Genomic DNA, 4,991 nt, shown 5'->3' on the forward strand with positions numbered 1-4,991 from the left:
TTTTTGGTAAAAAATGCAAATCTTTATTTGTATTTTCTAAAGCAGTGCTTATGCTCAAAATTTTCTTGAGTGTAAATGACTAATGAGTTAGCAAATAACATGTCATCCCCACTCTTTTCCCAAATAATTATCTTTGTAATACGTGCAACACACGTGCCCGTTTACTAGTATATAATAATAAGGTTACAATATAGGGGTTAAGCACCACCCGGGCTGGATTAAGTTCCCACTTTGAATCAAACAAAATATATTCCATGAAAGTGATAAAGCCTTCATTCTAATTTCTAAACTATGTGTGTTTCCAGTAAGAGTAATTAATTTATATCTTGCTGGAATGTTTCTAGCTCTGGGTGGACGAGGAGTCGGATCGACATCTTTCCCCTTTGTCTTGCTTCCTTTCTTCTTCTGAATCTGCCATAGTTCCTCACCATCCTTTGAGTTATCCTCATCATCAGCATGCTCCTGCACCATCCATGCAGGCTTATACTTTTTCATTGCTATCGGTCTGCCATGTTTCTTCACCATCCTCGACATTATCATCTTCATCTGCGAGTTCAACCCAATTAACCGATCTTAGCAGTGAATTTGCCTCATTCAATAATTTGAGCCTGTTTCCTTCTCCAGTAGTGGAAGAAGAATTGGACTTCGACCATTCGTCGTTGAAGAGGAATCTGGCTCTAAAGCTCCACTCTTCATAGTCCTCGCAATGGGAGAATAGGAATCAGCTGCTCGACTATTCTCTTGTGGCACAATTGGATCTTCAACCATAGTAACTCTGAGTGGAGTTGCAATGTAGTTTGGAGAAACAGAATTTGCGACAGCTAGAGAGCAGTTAGTAGCTGTAACAGCAGCTTGAGGTGTATTCAAAGGATGCACTGATTGCATTTCCACAACTAGTGGAAGCAATGCAACATCATCAATAGCTATATTTTATGCTACCCCAACTTGTGGTATAGCATCAACGTGATCAGTTCCAGCTTTTTGTGTTTGTGCATCTCCGCCCTCTAGACCCACCACATTTTCTAGTAATGTATCCCCAGTGCCGGTAGAAATTGGAGTAGGAATGGGAACACCCTGTGAGTCTTTGTCCCCACTAGTTCCAACTTCCCTATTATTTTTTTGATTTATTTTCGCCTCCTTCCGATGATTTGCGGCCTTCAAGAGCATGCCGATTTTCTTGCCTCGGTTCCTTTTCCAGGTTTATGTCCTTCTCATCTCTTATCTCTTTCTGTAGAGATTTACAATCGCTCATCAAGTGTCCAATTGACTTGCAATGGGAGCAAAATTTTGGAAGCCTTGAGAGTTAAATTTCCTGGATAAAGTCTTGTCCATCTGGAACTTCGACTATAATCTGGCTTGGAATTGGTTTAGAAAGATCTAAATTAACCAGTACACTTACATAAAACCTAAAATCTCTCTCCGCAGTTGTTTTATCAATACCGATGGGGAAACCAATACATCTACCCATAGCCATGAGTATTTCATAGTCCCAAAATTGTTGTTTTAGTTTAGGTAATTTAACCCACACCATTGCATGAGAAATGCGCAGGATTTCAGTATCAAAATTTGGCTTCCACTTTGTTAACCTGAGAATTTGATTTAAATTCTGACAAGATCTTCCTTAGAGGTAAGTCTAATCATGAAGTAACCTTTTCCCAGTGGGACTATTTTCCAACAACCTTTTGGGCGCATTTCTTTCTACAAAATATAGTTCTAATGTGTCTATGTTGATTTTTTGGAAATCAAGTCGACCTACTAAACTGAATTTGCATAAATGTAAACCTCTGTCTATTGCTTGTTTTGGAATTCTTATAGATGGAATGTTACCTTTCATCCCAGGAATGGGTAACGCAGCTATATCGATTTCCATGGAAGCATTTGCTTTAACTTTTTCAGCAAAAGAGATTCTTCTATTGCTTGCATCTGATGATCCATTAAGAGCATTTCCACCTAACCTTTCCGCCTCCTTAATCTTCTTTTAATTCTTGGTCACCAACTCAGTTGACACAATGTTCTGTATTTCTAAGTCATCTATATACAAATATAATGAACAAGTGAAACAACAAAGTCAACTAGAAATTTCATTTAGCTATACATGTCATTGGATAGTTTAATAAAGCCCGATAGCACCAAAGAGTCGTATGGAGCTTGAAGATCGATCTTGCCATGCATTGGAGGATAACAGTTGAAAAAGGAGCTATAATATGTCTTTTACTGTTGCAGAAAATTAGTACAATGAGACCCTTCCCTATCTAAATTTAAAGAGCGTGTTGTAGTACAAATCCCACTTTAGTCGTAGAGTAACTCCTATGATGATGAGGAAGAAGATAGTGCAGGATTTGGAGGCATTTGCAACTCTTCATTGTTTCCTTCTAACATCTCCACCACCTTGCTCATTGAAGGCCTATTTGATGGGTGTGTTTGTATGCACCAAAGAGCCACTATGATCATCTTTTTCGTCGTCTCCTCCTCAAACATCTCAGAGGATCCTTCTATATTGAAGTCTGGTTTAAGATGATTATATATCCATTGCGGAAAGTAAATCTCACTCATGTTCTCCACTGTTGCATCAATGTTCTTTCTCCCACCAATCATTTCTAACACCATCATTCCATAACTATAAACATCCGACTTGTGAGACACCCCTCCAAAGCCTCCAAAGTTTCTAAACGAGACTTCAGGTGCAATGTAACCAGGAGTTCCTCGAGCTCCAACCCATGACAAAATACTGATATCTCTGGTTGGACATAGTTTAGCCATCCCAAAATCAGAAATTTTTGGGCAGAAGTCTTCGCCTAGAAGGATATTGTGAGGTTTTATATCGAAATGCAAAATCGCGAGTGTTACAACCCACGATGCAAGTATTCCAACCCTCTAGCAATACCAAGTGCTATTTGGTAAAGTTTTTCCCATCCTAGAAGAGGCGTGATACTTGATTCCTTGTCTTTGTAAATAAACCGCTCGAGGGATCCATTCGCATGAACTTCATTACACAAGAGCTCGTTTAGTTTTCTCGATAAAAAGCCAAGGAGGTGACCACATTGACATGGTTAGTCCCGGCCAATGGTAGCAACTTCATTAACAAAATCTTCTCCATTACCCTTGGACTCATTCAATACCTTTAACGCCACTAAAAACGGCCATCACGGTTGTCCTTTGAACACGCTTGACCATATCCTCCTTTGCCTAATGTATCTTTAAAGGAATTGGTCATCTTCTTAACTTCCGAATACTTGTACCTTTGTAGACCAAGACATCCATAGTTCTCCAAGAACACTTCTACATTTGTTGAAGTCTCCTTTTATTCCACCAATAAGAGAGAAATGAGAAAAATTATCTTTTTACTCAGAAAGTACCAATAAGATTGTAAGAACTATTCCAACTCCACAGGGTACACCAGAACAAAGAGATAGCTTTTAAATTAAAAACTGCAAATGTTTTTGTAAAGAGCCGATACATGATATATAGTATATAGTAAGCTCACCAATAGTAATTATCTTGCGTGCTATAATGGGTAAGCCTGCAATGCAAACATGTGGTTATCGTTAACATATACATGGCATGACCATAGTCACAAGCTCATTTTATTGAATCGTACAATCATTTTGTTGTTCATTATTTTCTTAGAATTCTGAGTGCATTACAAGCTCTATCTCCATTCCTAAATCCTAATACCAACATATTTGAACTGTTATTTGAAAAATGATTTTTCATACTAAATTCGCGTTAGAATCACTTATAAACAATATGGATAATTACTTAAAAGAATGAATAACTTGTTTGATAATAGTGTAGAATTAAGAAAAGATGATTAATAGACTACTATCATCAAAGTAATAGAAATACACACTTATGGATTGAGGATTGCAGAGCAATGCCCTAAATATAAATTTCGCCCCTGACCGAGTGCTAACAGTTATTCAAGCGTTGTCTAACCAGGATACAACAATCAGTAACTCGAAATTGTAGCACTACAAGTTTTGAGTCCTAGTGAACCTTTTAATGCTTTGCTTGTTTCTTACAACCTTTTATTCTATTAATTGCGTTCCGGGCAGAAAATACACAAAAAAAACTATTTGACAGGAAAAAGTAATCAGGAAACGAGCTATGGTGTATTCATAAACTATCTGGTGCTTGGTAATGAGTTTCCATCAAATCAAATGTATCTATATTTTTCTTTTTCAATTTGTCCGTTCTAAAATAATATAGTATAAGTATGGAACGAAGGACCATTCTCTTCTATATAAAATTCAATCACTCTACTTGAGACAATATATTTACTAGAACAAATGCCAAAAACACCCTCCAGAATGAAGGAACAAATAATTGGAATGGGGTAATAGATAGACAATATTGCAATAGGAAACCCAGAATTACATGATGTATGGGGCGCAGTGTTGGCACCCCATAAATGGGACTAGTACCCTTTTGACAAAAAGTAAAACAATAATGGTTATTTCTTATATGTCCTTTTACACTCTATATGCCCATAGTTCTACGACAGGCAGTTGCCGCGAGATCTCATATCCCACGATAGGCAGTTGCCGCGAGATCGCACAATCCACTCCAGCTTGTCAGCGCATATATTTTTTGTGTGTATTTTTTTTTTTTTTTTTTTTTTTTAGAATAACACACACCGACATATGGATACCCTATTTTCTTCTTTAAAGTTTCTTTATACACTCCAAGAACAACACCAAAACTATGACAAAAAAAATATACAATCGAGTCATAATTTTGCTATCTCGCGGCAAATATTTTCATATGTTATAAGAAAATTTTGTGATCAAATTAATGAAAAAGAGTTTTGATAGTTAACACAAGCAAAGACTCCATTTTAGTAAACAAAATCATCTCGCAGGAACTAACTTTTTTTACGGTGGCTATTAAAAAAAAAAAAAATTAAAAAGAACCACGGCAACTATTTTCCGTGGGATATGGGATCTCGCGGCAACCTGATGCCGTAGATTGTGCGATCCCGCGGCAGCTGT

The sequence above is a fragment of the Coptis chinensis genome, chromosome 5 (genome assembly GCF_015680905.1).
Source record: "Coptis chinensis isolate HL-2020 chromosome 5, ASM1568090v1, whole genome shotgun sequence".
Classification (NCBI taxonomy): domain Eukaryota; kingdom Viridiplantae; phylum Streptophyta; class Magnoliopsida; order Ranunculales; family Ranunculaceae; genus Coptis; species Coptis chinensis.